Here is an 18,123-nt window from a genome sequence, read left to right as displayed (position 1 = left end):
GGATGTTCTTAGTGAATGGTCAATATTTGTAGCTTTTCTAAAGCAAGAGATGGGGGCAGAACTTCCACACAGACAAAGTACTGAATTCACAATATGTTTTCCCTCTTCCCTTGGAAGATTCACTTACCTCCTTACCAGAAAAGTGTATTACAGGAATATAAGAAAAGATTACTTCTCTCCCATAGTTCTCAGGTTATGTCTGTATACAAAAAACAGGAATCTGTAAGGAAACCCATGACAAACTTTCCACATAAAAGTCAATCAATGTGGCTTTTAACTTTTGAGTGTTTCTTCTCACCTTTGCCGGCTCAGACCTAATACTCATGTTAGTTCTAAGATCTGAATGTGATAACAATGAATGTCATTAATAAAATAAATAATCTCTAATGGAGAATGACATGCATTGTGTCCCCTCACTTATCACATTGGAATTTCAGAGGTTAGTGCATGGAGATGTGAGGAGAATTATAGACAATCAGAGAGTTCTGGAGATTCCCCCAGAGTATAGCTGACGATCGTTATACTGTCTTCTTAGGGAAAAAAGGCAATTAACCAGCTATGGAGACAAAGCTTCCTTTTGCATCAGAGAAGTTAAAGTTCATTTTTAATAGATACATGGAAACAAAAAAGTCCTACATGTTAATGAGGTGCTATACAATGTTTCTATACATAATGTGTATAGAAAATGTTCAAATTATATCAAATATGCCTGTCTTCACAATCACTAAATAGTATTTGTGGTAAAAACTTAAAAAAATCCTTCTTTCTAGCAATTTATAAATTTATTCTAGCCTATCTAAAACTATACTACATTATTTACATCTATAGTAACCCTTGTCCAATAAAACATCTGAACTTTCTGGTCCTAGCTAACTGTAATTTCCTAAAATACCTAAATTGACCGTCCTTGATGAGCTGTCCATTCTAGAACAATACATAATGTTCTGTGTTAATTTTTACAAAAATATCTACATATTTCTACTGACCAGTAGTTACATTTACTAAATTTTTCTTCATATGTATGTGTATGTGTTTGTTTCATATACTAGATTACGTTGTTAGTGTGTAGAAGTCTGAGAATAGCTTACAGAAGTCAATTTTCTCCTTCCGTCATGTGGGATCTAGGATTTGATTACAGATCATCAGACGTCCACAGAAGCTTCTTTACCTATTGAGCTGTCTCACCCATCCTCATTTATTAATCATTTACTGTTGAGTTTTGTAATTACTTTTATAGTCTAAAAATGAACCCCTTTGCAGATACATAATTTTGGTTAGTTTTGTCCAATAGTGTAATTGTTTCTTTTTATTCGATGGACTATACATTTTACAATGCTGTTGTTTTTCTACTTTGAGACAATCATATTTTTTAATTTTGTTTTTATTTGTTTATGTTTTCTTTGTGGTCTTCTGTAAAACAAGGAGAAAAAATTCTCTCCATCCCTTGTCATGCAATGCCTTCAATTGTCTTCCATATATTTCCCTCTAGTATTTTCATAGTTTGCGTTTTTAACTTCGTTCTGTTATTTATTTATTTATTTATTTATTATAGTTTGCGTTTTTAACTTCGTTCTGTTATTTATTTATTTATTACTTTTTGTTTTTAAATTTGCATACTATTTATTAATTTCATTTTTTGTTCCTTTCTTTTTTTTTTCTTTCTTTCTTTTTTTTTTAACAAAACAGCAAACAACTTATTACAGGAGCTATGATGATGATGGTTTCGTTGCCTTTCCGGGCTTTGATCTTCTGCATATAGAACTCCAGCTCCTTGCCTTCAAGCACCTAGCCATCTACTCTGCCATACTGGTCTTGCGGCAACACAGGCGAGAAGCTTGCCTTGCTGGAACTGCTTCTCCAGAAGACTGCTGAATTTGGCATTGTTTTTCCTTTTGTCATATGTCTTTTGAATTTTCTTTGATCGTTTTTTTTGCTTGAAATCCTTTCCTCCTCAGGAGTCAGCTTGGCCCCCTCCTTGCGGCCCAGGGGCAGTGCGTAGTGAGATTTGTACCACTATCCGTATGGTGTGCTGTCAATAAGCACAATGCAGTTCTTCACCTGGGACTTGGTGAGGACAAGCTCACTATTGGATGCATTTTAGACAACAATGATCCTTGTTGCAAGTACAACCCTCAGAGCCCCAGGAAAAGCTCGCACATCCAATTCCAGACCAAGGCACTTCTTATTGCCTCCTTGAACTCCGACTGTGTGTATGAGGAAAGGACCAATCTTAGTGTTGACAGCCGGCTGCCCCAGCTCAGAATTCTGCTTCTTGTGGCAGGGCCTTGCGGTGCTTGTGCCACTTTTCCTGAGAGATGCCCATCGTTTGGCGCTGGCTGGAAAGAATTGTTTTTTTTTTTTAATTGCTTATTTTACTTATTTTCATTTCAAATGTTATCCCCCCTTTCCAGTTTCCCTCTGCAAACTCCTATCATATCCTTCTTCCCCCTGTTTCTATGAGGGTACTACCCCATACACCCACCCACTCCTGTCTCACCACCTTAGCATTCTCCTAAGCTGGGGCATCAAGCCATCCCTGCATGAAGGGCCTCCTCTCCCACTAATGACAGATAAGGCTGGAGTCATGGATCCCTAAATGCCTAAATGTGTATTCTTTTTTTTTTTTGGTTCTTTTTTTTTTTTTTTTTCGAACTGGGGACCGAACCCAGGGCCTTGCGCTTCCTAGGCAAGCGCTCTACCACTGAGCTAAATCCCCAACCCCTTAAATGTGTATTCTTTAGTTGGTGGTTTAGTCCCTGGGAGCTCTGGGGGGAGCGGTGTCTGTTTGGTTGATATTGGTGTTCTTCCTATGGGGTTGTAAACCCCTTTAGCTACTTCAGTCCTTCCCCTAACTGCTCCATTGGGGTCCCTGTGCCCAGTTACATGGTAGGCACCAAGCATACTCATCTGCATTGGTCAGGCTCTGGCAGAGCCTCTCAAAGAACAGCCTTACCATGTGTCTGTCAGCAAGCACTTCTTGGCATCAGCAATAGTGTCTGGGTTTGGTGTCTGCAAATGGGATGGATCATAAGGCGAGGCAGACTGGATGACTATTCCTTCAGTCTCCGCTCTAGGTTTTGTCCCTGCATTTCCTTTAGACAGGAGCAATTCTGGGTTAAAATTTTTGAAATGAATGTGTGGTTCCATTCTTCAATGGAGGGCTGTGCCTAACCTCTGGATATGGTCTCTGCATGAAGTTGTTCTCCTTGTTGGCTATTTTAGCTAATGTCATCTCAGTTGGGTCCTGAGAGTCCCTTGCTGTTATGGCGTCTGGGATTTTTCTGGCGACTACTTCCAGTTTTCCTTCCCCCATGGTCACAAACTTCTGTTCAATTTTCTGACCCTTTGTACATCTCCCCAATCTGATCTCCTTCTGATCTTTCTCCCTCCCAGATCCATCTCACCTTCTACTTCCCAGAGATTATTCTCTTTCCCCTACTGAGTAGTTATTGTTGCATTCACACTTTGGTGGGATTTCCTTTCTTCTTGAGTTTCATGTGGTCTGTGAGTTTTATTGTGGGTATTCCAAGATTTTCTTTTTAGTTAATACCTACTTATCAGTGAGTACATATCATTTGTGTTTTATTGTAATTGGGTTACCTCACTCAGGATATTTTCTAGTTCCATCCATTTGCCTATGAATTTCTTGAAGTCATTGTTTTTGATAACTGAGTAGTACCCCACTATATATGTGTACCACATTTTCTGTATAAATTCCTGTGTTGAGGGACATCTGGGTTGCTTCCAGCTTCTGCTATTAAAATTAAGGCTGCTATGAACATGGTAGAGCATGTGTCCTTTTCATATGTTGGAACACATTTTGGGAGTGCTATATCTGGGTTCACAGGTAGGAACCTCCAGAATGATTTCCAGAGTGGTCGTACCAGCTTTCAATCCTACCAGAAATGGAGGATTATTCATCTTTCAGTACATCCTCAAAAGCATGTACTGTCACCTGAATTTTTGATCTTAGCCATTATGACTGGTGTGAAGTAGAATCTCAGAGTCATTTTGATTTGCATTTCCTGGATGACTACAGATGTTGAATATTTATTTAGATGCTTCTTGGCCAATCAATATTCCTCAGTTGAAAATTATTTCTATAGTTCTGTACACCATTTTTATTTTTATTATCATTATTATTTATTCAGCTATGGCTGGGCTAACAAATCAGGAGACTACCATTACATTGGTGTTCATTTCTCACAAATAAAGAGACTTTGAAGATCATGCTAAAAGGGACCCTATTGGTCAATATACTGAGAACAAGGAGAAAAAACATAATCATTTACTTTGGTTTTGTGTAGGAAAATATTATTATTTCCTTGTGACAAGATCCCATTGTCAAGGGATCTGATTTAAATACATCTGTTTAATTTATGCCTTACGTATTGTACACATAACAATGCCACTCTACCAAGACGCAGGAATTACAGTATAGCTCTAATAAATATATAAATAACAAACCTCACATGTGTTTGTATTTACCTACATGCAGAGTAAGGATTAGCAACTTATGATTAGTATAGTATTTTTTAAATTACATACTTTACATATCAAATACTACTCTGAAATCATAAATGTGACAAAATTCATATCCTAGCAGCTGATTCATAACATTTTATTGAATACACGCATGCATTGGGTTGGAACATAATTTTTTATTGGATTTTTATTTACATTTCAATCACTATCCTGTTTCTCAGTGTCTCACCCATAAAAGCCTATCACATCCCCCCTCCACCTTCTTCTATGAGGGTGTTCATCCCATAACCACCAATCCCTTGCTGCCTCCCAAATCTGACATTGCCCTACATTGGGGGGGTGGTGTCCAGTCTTGGCAGGAGCAAGGGCTTCTCCTCTCATTGGTTCCCAACAAGGCTATCCATCTGCAGCTGGAGCCAGGACTACTCCTGTATACTCTTTGGGTGGTGGTTTAGTCACTGGGAGCTCTGGTTGTTTGGTATTGATCTCATGAGGTTGCAAGTGCCTTCAGCTCCTTTAATCCTTTCTAAACTCCTCCAATGGGGACCTGGTTCTCTGTTCAATGGTTGGCTGCTAGCATTTACCTCTGTATTTATCATCCTCTGGCTGAGTCTCTCAGGAGACAGCTATATCAGGTGCCTGCCAGCATGCACATTTTGGCATCAGCAATATTGTCTGTGTTTGGTGGCTTTATGTATATGGGTTGGATCTCCAGGTGGGGCAGGTTCTGAATGGCCATTCCTTCAGTGTCTGCTCCAAACTTTGTCTCCATATATGCATATACAAATATTTTTGTTCCCACTTTAAGAAGGATTGAAGCATCCACACTTTGGTTATCCTTCTTCTTGAGCTCCATCTGGTTTGTGGATTGTATTTTGGGTAATTCAAGTTTGGAGATAATATTGCATACCATGTGTGTTTTATTTAGTGATTAGCTTACTTCACTCAGGATGACATTTTCAAGTTCCATCTATTTGCCTATGAATTTCACGAATAGCTGAATTACTCCATTGTGTAAATGTACATTTTCTGTAGTCATTCCTGTTTTGAAATACATCTGGGTTCTTTCCAGTTTCTGAATACTTTAAATAAGGCTGCTATGAACATAGTGGAGCATGTGTCCTAGTTATATGTTGGAGCATCTTTTGGATATATGCTCAGGAGTGGTATAGCTGGGTCCTCAGGTAGTACTATGTCCAATTTTCTGATGAATGTCCAGAATGATTTCCAGAGTGGTTATACTAGCTTGCAATCCTGCCAAAAATGTAAGAGTGTTTCTCTTTCTCCATATCCTCTGCAGCATCTGTTGCCACCTGATATTTTTTCACTTTAGCCATTCTGACTGTTGCGAGGTGGAATCTCAGGGTTCTTGGGATTTGCATTTCTCTGATTACTAAGGATTTCTTTCCATACCTTTCATCCATTTCATATCTCCCAGTGAGAATTCTTTGTTTAACTCTGTACCCCATTTCTTAATAGGGTTATTTGGCTCTCTAGAGTCTAACTTCTTGAGTTCTTTGTATATATTGGATATTAGTTCACTATCTGATGCAGGATTGATAAAGATCTTTTCGCAATCTGTCAGTTGCTCTTTTGTCCTATTGACAGTATCCTTTACTTTACAGAAGTGTTGCAGTTTTATGAGGTCCCATTTGTCGATTCTTGATCTTAGAGCATAGGCTATTGGTGTTATGTTCAGGAAAATTTCCCCAGTGCCCATGTGTTGGAGGCTCTTCCACACTTTTTTCTTCTACTAGTGTGAGTGTATCTGGTTTTCTGTGGAGGACCTTGATCCACTTGGACTTTAGCTTTTTACAGGGCCTAAGAATAAACCAATTTATATTCTTCTACATGCTGACCTCTAGTTGAACCAGCACCACTTGTTGAAAATTCTATCTTTTTTTTCCACTGGATGGTTTTAGATTCTTTGTCAAAGACCAAGTGACCATAGGTATGTGGGTTCATATTTGGGTCTTCAATTCTATTCCACTAATCTACCTGCCAGTTTCTGTACCAATACAACACAGTATTTTATCACTACGGTTCTGTAATTTGGCTTGAGGTCAGGGATGGTGATTCTCTCAGAAGTTTTTTTATTATTTAAGATAGTTTTGCTATCCTGGGTTTTTGTTATACCAAATTAATTTGCAAATTGCCTTCTAACTATATGATTAATTGAGTTGTAATTTTAATGGATTTTGCTTTGAATCTTTAGATTGGTTGTGGCAAAATGACCATTTTTTATTATATTAATTCTGCTCATATATTATATATATATATATATATGAGCATGGGAGGTCTTTCCATATCCTGATATCTTCTTCAATTTCTTTCTTCAGGGACTTAAAGTTCTTGTCATACAAATCTATCACTAGCTTGGTTAGCATCACAGCGAGGTATTTTTGTTATTTTTGACCATTGTGAAGGGTGTTATTTCCCAAACTTCTTTCTCAGCCTGTTTATCCTTTGCGTAGAGGAAGGCTCCTGATTTCTTAGACTTAATTTTATATCTAGACACTTTCCTGAAGTTGTTTATCAGGCTTAGTATTTCTCTGATGGAACTTTTGGGGTCACTTAAATATACTACCATATCATCTGCATATGGTGATGTTTTGATTTCTTCCTGTCTAATTTTTATCCCTTTGATGTCCTTTTGTTGTCTGATTGCTCTAGCTAGAACTTTGGGTCCTATATGAGTAAATAGGGAGAGAGTTGGCAGCCTTGTCCAGTCCCTGGTTTTAGTGGGATTGCTTCAAATTTCTCTCCATTTAGTTTGATGCTAGCTACTGGTTTACTATATGTTGCTGTTACCATGTTCAGTTATGTGCCTTGAATTCCTGATTGTTCCCAGACTTTTAACATGAAGGAGTGTTGAATTTTGTCAAATGCTTTCTCAGCATCTAAAGAGATGATCATGTGGGTTTTTTTTTCTTTGAGTTTGTTTACATAGTAGTTTACTTTGATGGATTTTCATATCTTGAACCATTCCTGCATCCATGCTAAGAAGCCTACTTGATCATGTTGAATGATCATTTCGATGTGTTCTTGGAATGGTTTGCAAGAATTTTATTGAGTATTTTTGCATAGGTATTCATAAGGGAAATGGATCTCAAATTGTCTTTGTAGAGTGTTTGTGCGGTTTAGGTTTAAGAATAATTGTGACTTCATAAGAAGCAGTTTGGTAGTGTTCCTTCGGTTTGTATTTTGTGGAATAGTTTGAAGAGAATTGGTATTAGGTCTTCTTTGAAGGTCTGATAGAATTCTGTACTAAACCCTTCTTATCCTGGGCTTTTTTGGGGGGCGTGGGGGCGGTGTTTTAATGAATTTTATTTCTTTAGCGACTATGGGACTGTTTAGATGATTATCTTATCCTTATTTAACTTTGGTGCCTGGTATATGTCTAGAAAATTATTTCATCCAGATATTTAGTTTTGTGGAATATAGGCTTTTGTAGTAGGATCTCATGTTTTTTTTCAATTTCCTCACATTCTGTTGTTATATCTCCCTTATCACTTCTGATTTTGTTAATTTGAATACTGTCTCTGTGCCCTCTGGTTTGTCTGACTAAGAGTTTATCTATCTTGTTGATTTTCTCAAAGAACCAGCTCCTGGTTTTGTTGATTCTTTGTATAGTCCTTTTGGTTTCTACTTGGTTGATTTTAGCCCTCAGTTTTATTATTTCCTGCTATTTACTCCTCTTGAATGTATTTTCTTTCTTCTGTTCTAGAACTTTTAGGTGTGCTGTCAAGCTGCGAGCATATGCAAAAAACCATAGGCTTTCATGTTACTCTTTTATACAACCTTCATTTAGTTGAGACTCCCTCTGTTATATCATTCTTCATCTCTGACTAAACCTTCGTGATCTCTAGTGGATTCAGGTTGCTCTAAATAATAGCTATTTCCATAGATCATTAGTGTACATTACATACAATTTATTTGAGTACTTTGTTCTTTCTTTTCTTCAATCAGCTGAGAACATTAAGGTTTTCATTCCATTACCTGTTTATTGTGAATATCATGGCAGGCACTGTGTAGTACCATGGTTTGCTGTTTTTCTCCCTTCTAAACTGATATAACTTCTTTTAAAATTTTGCTCAGTTCCAGGGTATGAGATGCTCTCTATAATTATGTAGACTGGTTTTATTAATCTATACATTTTACCAGAAGTATGCAATGATTGTCTTTCTCCTGGTCTTTGATAGAGTATGTTCTGTATAAAGGCGATAGCCACTTGTACTACAGACTATAGACTGCCAGGAATATACACTGATGAAGCTGTGCACAGATTTCACATAGCATCTGGTGATCTAACTTGTGACCTTATGTTTGTGCTGTAAGCACTTTATCTGCTGACTCATCTACTAAGATTCAGAGTTATTTATTTATTTATTTATTTATTTATTTATTTATTTATTTATTTATCTTTTTACTTTATATTCCAGATTTTATTCACCTCCCGGTCTACCCTCCAAATGTTCCACATTCCATAACTCCTCCCTGTCCACCTTATCTCCAAGAGGATGTCCCCACCTCACCCACCTCAACAGACCTCTAAATACCCTGGTTCCTATAGCCTCTGGAAGGTTACATGCATGTTCTCTGACTGAACATAGACCCGGCAGTCCTCTGCTGTATATTTGTTGGGAGTCTCATCTCAGCTGGTATATGCTGCCTGGTTAGTGGTCCAGTGTTTGAGAGATCTCGGGAGTCCAGGTTAATTGAGACTGCTGGTCTTCCTACAGGTTTGCCCACCCTGTCAGCTTCTTCCAGCTTTTTCCTAATTCAACCACAGGAGTTAACAGTGTTTATTCATTTGTTGGGTGAAAATATCAGCATTTGACTTTTCAGCTGCTTGTTGGGTCTTTCAGAGGGCAGTCATGATAGATCCCCTCTTTTAGTGCTCTATAACCTTAATAATGGTGTCAGATCTTGGCATCTTCCCTTGAACTGAATCCCCCCTTGGACCTGGCACTGGACTTTCTTTTCCTTAGGCTTTTCTCCATTTCTACCCCTTTCAGACAGGAACAGTACTTGGTCAGAATTTTAACTGTGGAAAGGAACTCCATCCTTCTCTTGATGCTCTGTTTTTGTGATGGAGGTGAGCTCAAGTACCCTCTACTCACTCTAGGGAATTTCATCTATGATCCCTCCATTGAGCCTTGAGTATCTCTCACCTCCAAGATCTTTGGTACTTTCTGGAGGGTCCTCTCAACCTCCTACTTCCAAAGGTTGACTATTTTGTTTCATTTTGCTGGCCCTCAAGGTTTCAGTCCATTTCAGTCATCCAATGTGAGATTATGTTCCTCTTTCCACCTCACCCCATCCCTTTTCCCTCTCTGTCTCTCCCTCCCTCCCCCTGTGTGGTTGCTTTCTTCTCCTGCCCAAGGGGAACTGATGCAGCCTCACTTGGGCCCTTCAGCCTGCTGAGATTTTTGAGGTCTTTGACCTGAGGTTTTGATCTTAGTTATTCTGACTGGTATAAGGTGAACTCTCAGAGTAGTTTTGATTTGAATTTCTCTGATCACTAAGAACTTTCAACATTTCTTTAGGTGCTTCTCATCCATTGGAGATTCCTCTGTTTTGAGCGATTCATTTAGTTCTAGACATCATTCTTTGATTGGTTTGTTTGTTTGTTTGTTTGTTTTTTTTGTTAGCATCTCGAGTTCTTTATATATTTGGATATTAGCCTTCTATCAAATGTTGGTTAGTGAAGAATTTTTTCCCAATCTGTAGGTTGCTGATTTTCCTTATAGAAACTTTCCAATTTCATGAGGACCCATTTATCAATTCTTCATATTAGAGCATAAGCTATTGGAGTCCTGTTTAGGAAATTTCTACCTCTGACAATGAGTCTAAGGCTCTTTCCCACTTTCTCTTGTATTAGTTTCAGTTAATCTGGTTTTATGTTGAGGTCCTTGATCCAATTGTACTTGATCTTTGTGCATGGTGACAAATATAGGTACTTTTCATTTTTTTCCATACAGATAGCCACTTAAATCAGTATCATTTAATGAAGATGCTTTCTCTTTTCCATTATGTATTTTTTGCTTCTTTGTCAAAAATCAAGTGTGTGTAGGTGTGTTGTTTTATTTCTAGGTCTTCAATTCTATTCCATCGATCAATCTGTCTGTCTTTATACCAATACTATGAAGTTTTTGTAACTACTGCTCTACAGATTGAGGTCAGGGATGGTGATTCTCCTTGCCATTCATTTATTGTTATGAATTTTTTCGCTATTCTGGTTTTGTTGTTGTTGTTGCTATTGTTATTATTGTTGTTGTGTTTTGTGTATTTTTTTGCCTTTCCAGATGAATTATTGCTGTTTCCATATTTTTGAAGATTGGAGTTGGAATTTTGAAGGGTATTGCATTCAATTTGTAGATTTTCTTTGGTAGGATTCCTGTTTTTACTATGTTAATTCTGGCAATCCATGAGCATGGAAAGTCTCTCTTTTTTTCTTTTTTCTTTCTTTCTTTTCTTTTATTTCTTTTTTTTTGAGAATTTGAAATCATTGTCATATGGATCTTTCACTTGTTTGGTTAAAGTTACCCCAGGATATTTTTATTTGTGGCTATTGTGAAGGGGGTTGTTTCCCTAATTTCTTTCTCTGCCTGCTTACCATTTGTACAAGAGAAGGTTAGTAATTTATTTGAATTAATATTATATCTAACCACTTTTCTAAAGTTGTTTATCAGCTAGAGAAGTCCTCTGTTAGAATTTTTGGGGTTGTTTGTGTATACTATCATATCATCAGCAATTACCTTTACTTCTTCTTTGTCAATTTTTATCTCCTTGATCTCATTTGTTGTCTTGTTTTTCTACCTAGTACCTTGAGTACTATGTTAAACAAATATGGGGAGAGTGGTCATCTTTGTGTTTTCCCACTTTTAGTGGGACTACTTCAAGTATCTCTCCATTTAATTTGATACTGGCTGTGTGCAGTAAATTGCTTTTCTTATGTTTAGGTATGGGCCTTGAATTCCTGTTCTCTCCAATACGTTTTTGCTGTTATTTATCATGCTTTTAATACAAACTTAAAATTGGGAACAATACAAACCATAAATATTTGATCAATTTTTGTTTTGAGACCAAATCCCTAAACATACCAAAGCCTCATTCCAAATATTCCACAACATTTTCAGTACAAAATGCCTTGATTTGATTCTACTTCATTAGAGAAAAGCATGTCAATGGTCTGTTCCTAGATATAGGAACCCAAGAGCAGTCTGGGACGGGTTCTTTCTGGTTTCCACCTGTACCTGGAGCTGACCAGTGCCTACAGCCCTCTGTACCCAAATATGCTGGGAGGGAGAGCTGAACTCTCAGAAGTGCAGAAAATTCTGAGAACTGAGGAGAGACCACTATCTCTAGTCACATTCCTGGATGAAGAGGAACCGGCCTAGAGATTTCTGGACACAGGAATTTACAAAATAGAAACAAAATGAACACTATCCAATTCCTTCTATGAAGCCTCAATTGCACTTATACCTAAACCACACAAAGACCCAGCTTAGAAAATGAATTTCAGACCAAATTCTGCTATGAATATCAACTCAAGCTGCAGGCTGTGCATGGGCAGTGGTACAGTTCAGGCCATGTTGGTGTAAGAGGAGTTTCAAGGTGATAAGTCCAGCCTGGGCTGATGCTTTGACAGCAAAAAGATAGCGTGAAGTTAGTGATTAGTTTAAAGACTATTATGAGACTTTTGGCCCTGAAAAAAATTCCAGTCGCTGCCTTCAGTGGCCAGACCTTCAACACTTGCTCACAGAAGGAGAGTGTTCATTAAGAGAAGTTCTTTGAGGGAGCCTGCCTTTCTATTGGCCCTATTCAGAGAGGAGTAGATCTCTAGCACTGTCACCTTTCCCATTAGCCATCATTGACATAGAGAGTGCCTTTGATCCTATCCCTGCAACAGTCAGTTCCTGCCCCTGTGGTCAAAATGCCCCAGGTTGTGGTGCAGGGGAACCCCTAAAGTAGTTTCAGAAAGAGTGCAGCAGACTGCGAGGAATATTGTTTTGTCAGACAGAACAGGCTTTACTCTAGGATGATAAGAAGAGAAAGTCTTGGTACAGGCTCTTCAGCCTACTCCAACTGGAGGCAGTGGACAAGGTCAGGATCAATGTTTTCTTTTCTATGGCCCTCTAACCCAGTGAGACAGCTTGGTGAAGGACTGCTACTGAAGTCCTGGAATTCAGAGGAGTTGAAGCTAGGGCCAAAACTATTTGGGTGCTAGGACCTGAGAAGATAGCTGGGCTGGGGGCCATGGACACGGGCACAGCCTTTCCAGCTCCAGCTGTTGCTCTTCCTTCCAAGTGAGCCTAAACACACCAATTCCAATGGAGCATGAAAGACGAAGTAGGGAGCAGTAATTCACATCTGTGCCACTCTTAGCACAGGAAAACACTAATTAGTGATATCATATAGAAAACTACATTTAAAAATATGCAAAATCCAAACCAACCAAATGAAATCAGAGGCAGAAATGAAAATAAGGGCTGAATTCAGCATGCCATGCTTCAGGTGCCCCTCTTACTCTGCTCCTGGGAGAATCATTTTCCTAGTTGGGAGAATGAGAGAACTGGGGTCTTGTATAGTTTGCTTTTCTTCTTTTGTTTTGCCCTTCCTTTCTCTTTTCTGTGGTCCTGGGCTGAGTACTCCTGTCCTGGAAGACAGGAAGATGATCAGTTGGCCAGCATGACAGTCTGGAAGGGCTGGTTGGGATACTGTATGGTATTCAGGTTGTAGCTGAGGCCTTCTACAAAGGCTGTTTTCTCCAAGAACAGGCTGTTTGCACCACCTCCAATACCTGAGACACATCAAAGCTGCTGTTGTTGCAAGAGCTAGATTCACTGCTGCTAAGGGGGCCTCAGTGATGGTACTCAGATCATACACACATAGAAGAAGAGGCTGAATGAGCCACCACTATTGTATACAAACTCCTTGTCACTGGGGTAGAGCTGGTACTGAGGGATTGGCTGTGATGAAGTTCAGTGAATGTGTAGAAAAAGAGAGGCTCTTGTGCTTCATCAGGTTATTTGTAGGTGAGCGGGCCATGCTATGATGGTGGGATGGTGACTGCTGGCCACTGCCCCATTGCTACCCACCTTCACACTTCTTCATGCCCCACCACCCTTCTTCATCTTGGTGTAACCAAATTTGGTGACAGCAAATGAGTTAGTACTGAAGATGATGGGCTGGGCAGACTGGGGATGAAGGAGGGGCTGGATGACTGGCCAAAGGATGACGATGGAGAACTGGAGAGAGAGCTGTCCTGACTGTCAATGGGGATAAACACCTAGGCATTAGGATTGAAGCTGCTCTTGATCTCCTTGTCCAGCTCTGGTGCACCACCTTCCTCACTGTCTCCCAAGTACAGGACCTTTACAGCTCCTTTCTCACCAATAGGGTAGGATACCTTGGAAGGGTTGGTCCAGACACTGAGCTCTTTGGGCATGCTGGCACACTCACCTTCCACTGCTAGGCCACTCTGCTTGTCAGCCAGCTTGATCACAGGGTCTACCACTTCCCCATTGTGGACACAGCAGAAGCCAGAACCCTTCAATGGCTTCTCAGGGTACCTGTGGCCCTCATGTTTTTTTTTCAAGAACCCCTCTAGCTTCTCCCCGAACAGGTCTGCCTTGTGACAGGAAGCTTGTTGTATAAATAGGAGACAATGAAGTTTAGGGCCACTTTGATCTCAGCTGCATGATCCTCTTCTAGGCAGAGAACCTGCACAGGACTTGCACAGATCAAGAACAGCAGCAGGATAATTGAGTGGTCCTGGAATCCAGAGGCTTTCGGGTCTCCATGAAGAGTCACCCTGCAATACATGGAATGGAGGGCTCTCTCCCAGCTTCTTGCTTGCTGAGAGACTGAGGGCAACTGTATCCTTTTAGATTATTGATGGTAGAGAGGGATGATGACTGAGCTCATGTGATTTTTTTTCTGCTGTTTTTGGAGGTCAAGCCCAGAAGCAACAGCTCAGCGATGGTGGATCTGAGGATGTCACCCATCACACAGTAGATGGAGACAAGCCTGGGATGTGGTCATCAGAATGATCCTTTCCTTTTGGCCTCTCTGTTCCCATGGCGCTCAGCCCCAATGACCTCCACCTTCCTGTGCCAGGGCTCAAAGTGCTCTCCAATACTTTTAACAAGAAGGGGTGTTGTCAAATGCTTTTGTTGCAACTAAGAAGATGATCATGCAATATTTTTCCTTGAGTTTGTTTATTTAGTGGATTACATTAATGGATTTTTGTATATTGAATCAACTATGCAGCCCTTGATTAAGCCAACTTGATCGTGGTGAATGATGGTTTTGCTGTGTTCTTGGAATTGGTTTGGAAGAATTTTATTGAGTATTTTTGCATCAATATTCATAGGGAAGATTGTTCTGAATTTCTCTTTTTTGATTGGGTCCTTGTGTGGTTTATATATCAGAATAATAGTGGTTTCATAGAATGAACTAGGTAGTGTTTTTTCTATTTCTATTTTATTGAGTAGTTTGAAGAATATTGTTCTTTTAAGGTCTGGTAGAATTCTGAACTAAATCCATTTGGCCATGGACTTTTATTGGTTGGGAGGTTTTGAATGACTTCTTCTATTTCATTATGGGTTATGGGCTGTTCAGAAAGTTTATTTGCTCTTGATTAACTTTGGTATGTGATATTTTCCTAGAAAACTATTGACTTCATCTAGATTTTCCAGTTTAGTTGAGTATAGTCTTTTGTAGTAGGACCTGATGATTTTTTTTGAATTTCCTCTGATTCTGTTGTTATATCTCCCTTTTCATTTCTGATTGTGTTAATTTGGATATTTCTCTGGACCCTTTACTTTGGTTAGGATTTATCTATAATGTTGATTCTCTCAAACAACCAGCTTTTGGTTTTGTTGTTACTTTGTATTGTTCTCTTTATTTCTATTTGTTTGGTTTTAGCCCTAAGTTTGACCATATATTGCTGTCTACTCCTCTTGGGTGAGTTTGCTTCTCTTTGTACTAGAGTTCTAGGTATACTGCTAAGTTGTTTGTGTAAGATTTCTCCTGCTTCTTCCTAGGATACTTAGTGCTGTGAATTTTTCTCTTAGATCCTTAAGTTTGGGTATGATGTTTCCAGATTGTTAGTAAATTCCAGGAAGTCTTCAATTTCTTTATTTACTTCTTCCCTTTCCGAAATTATCATGGAATAGTTGTTCAGTTTCCACCTATATGTAGGCTTTCTCTTGCTTTTGCCGCTATTGAAGACCAGCCTTAGGTTATGGAAGTCAGATAGGGTGCACAGGATTATTTCATTTTTCTTGTATCAGTTGAGGGTTGTCTTGTGACCAATTGGTCACAAATGATCGATTTTGGAGAAGGTACTTTGAGGTGCTGAGAAGAAAGTGTACTCTTTTGTTTTAGGGTGAAATGTTCTATAGATATCTGTTAAAAATCCATTTGGTTCATAACCTCTATTAGTTTCAGAGTGTCTCTGTTTAATTTCTGTTTCAATTACCTGTCCATTGGTGAGAGTGGGGTATTGAAGTCTCCCACTATTATTGAATGGGGTTCAATGTGTGTTTTAAGCTTTAGTAGAGTTTCTTTTATGAATGTGGAGGCCCTTGCATTTGTGGCATAGATGTACAGAATTGAGACTTTCTCTTGGATGAATATGAAGTGTCCTTCCTCATCATGCTTCTTAAATTTTATTGAAATCTATTTTATTGGATATTAGGATATTAACTCCAGCTTGTTTGTTGGGACTGTTTGCTTGGAAGACCTTTTTCCATCCATTTACTATGAGATAGGACCCTGTCTTTGTTACTGAGATATGTTTCTTTTATGCTGCAAAATGCTGGATCTTGTTTGCATATCCAGTCTGTTAGGTTGATGTCTTTTACAGGTGAGTTGAATCCATCAATATTGAGACATATTAAAGACAGATGACTGATGGTTCCTGTTATATTTTTTTGTAGGTGGCTTATGGTTCTTTTCTTTTGGCTTTGCTGTGAGATGCTTCATATCTTGTCTTTTCTTTGGTGTATGTACCTTCCTCTTGTTGAAGTTTTCCTCCTAGGATCCTCTGTAGGGCTGGATTGGTAAAATAGATACGGTTTGAATTTGGTTTTGTCCTGGAATATTTTGGTTTTTCCATCTATGTTGATTGAGGATTTTGCAAGGTATAATAGCCTGGGCTGGCAGTTGTGTTCTCTTAGAATTTGCATGGTTTCTGACCAGGCTGTTCTGACTTTAGTAGTCTCTGTTGAGAAGTCTGGCATAAATCTGATGGTTCTACAGTTGTATGTTACTTGGTGAGAGAGGAACATGATTTGGTATTAGGTAGGGAAAAAATACTGATGCCCTGAGGGCCAGCAAAATGATGGAAACAGGCAAACTTGGGAAATAGGAGGTTGAGAGAATCCTCCAGAATGTGCCAGAGACCTGGAATGTGAGAGACCCCCAGGACTCAAATAGAGGGAACCTAGATGAAATGCCATACAGCGGGGAGAAGGAATTTGTGGAGCCCATCTCCAGCAGAAAGTCAGGGAATCAAGTGTGGGATGGGGTTACTAAACTACAGTCAAAACTCTGACCTATAATTGGTCCTGTCTGAAAGAACTATAGAGATGGAAATGGAGAAGAGCTCGCGGAAAAGAAGGTCAAGTGACAGGCCCAAAGTATATTCAAGCACAAGAGGAAGTTTCATGGCCTGACACTATTACTGAGACTATAGAACACTAATAAAAATGGACCTATTATGACTGCCCTCCAAAAGACCCAATGAGAAGTCGTAAGAATTGGATGCAGATATTTGCATCCAACCAATAACCCCTAAGTTTGAATTAGTAAAAAGTTGGGCAAACTGAGGAGCAGGGTGACCCTATAATAGAACCAGCAGCCTCAATAAACTAGGATCCCTGAAATATCTCAGACACTAGCATCATACACCAGCTGAGATGAGGCCCCAACCATGTATACAGCATAGGAGTGCCAGGTCTGTGTTTAGTGAGAGAAGATGCACATATCTTTCCAGAGACTGGAATCTTCAGGGACTTTAGAAGACTAGTGGGGGTAGGGGTGGAATGGGGATGTCCTCATGGGGACAGTGGAGCTGTAGGGGGAGAAGGAATGGGTTGTAGAACACTTTGAGACAAGACCAGAAGGAAAATAAAATTTGGGCTGTAAAAAAATGGAAATACATGAAATTTCCAATAAAAATTTCTATAAAAAAGAAAAATGAAAAATTTAATTTTCCAAACAAATATTTTAAATATAAATATTTTGAATATTTTAGAGTGCAATAATGATTTAAAATGCATTGTATTGATACAGAGACAGGCAGATAAATCAAAAGGATAGAATTGAAGATCCAGAAATGAACTCACATACCTATGGTCACTTGATCTTTGCAAAGGAGCTAACACCATCCAGTGGAAAAAGGGGAACGTTTTCAACAAATGGTATTGGTTCAACTGGAACCATTCATGTAGAAGAATCCAAATCAATTCATTCTTATATCTTTGTACAAAGATCAAGTCCAAATAGATCAAGGACAGTCACATAAAACAAGATACACTGAATCTAATAAAAGAGAAAGTGAGGAAGAGAACGCATGGGTATAGGAGATAATTTCCTAAACAGAAAACCAAAGGCTGATGCTCT

At 39.0% G+C, this 18,123-nt stretch overlaps 2 pseudogenes; both read right to left on the bottom strand.

Annotated features, from left to right (window-relative positions):
• Window positions 1-1,674: 1,674 nt before the first annotated feature.
• On the bottom strand, window positions 1,675-2,323 carry LOC116891878 (annotated as a pseudogene).
• A 10,843-nt stretch (window positions 2,324-13,166) lies between these two features.
• Window positions 13,167-14,316, bottom strand: LOC116891869 (annotated as a pseudogene).
• Between the last annotated feature and the right edge of the window lie 3,807 nt (window positions 14,317-18,123).

The sequence above is a fragment of the Rattus rattus genome, chromosome 2, assembly GCF_011064425.1.
Source record: "Rattus rattus isolate New Zealand chromosome 2, Rrattus_CSIRO_v1, whole genome shotgun sequence".
Taxonomy (NCBI): Eukaryota; Metazoa; Chordata; class Mammalia; order Rodentia; family Muridae; genus Rattus; species Rattus rattus.
This window is presented reverse-complemented; position numbering and strand designations above follow the sequence as displayed.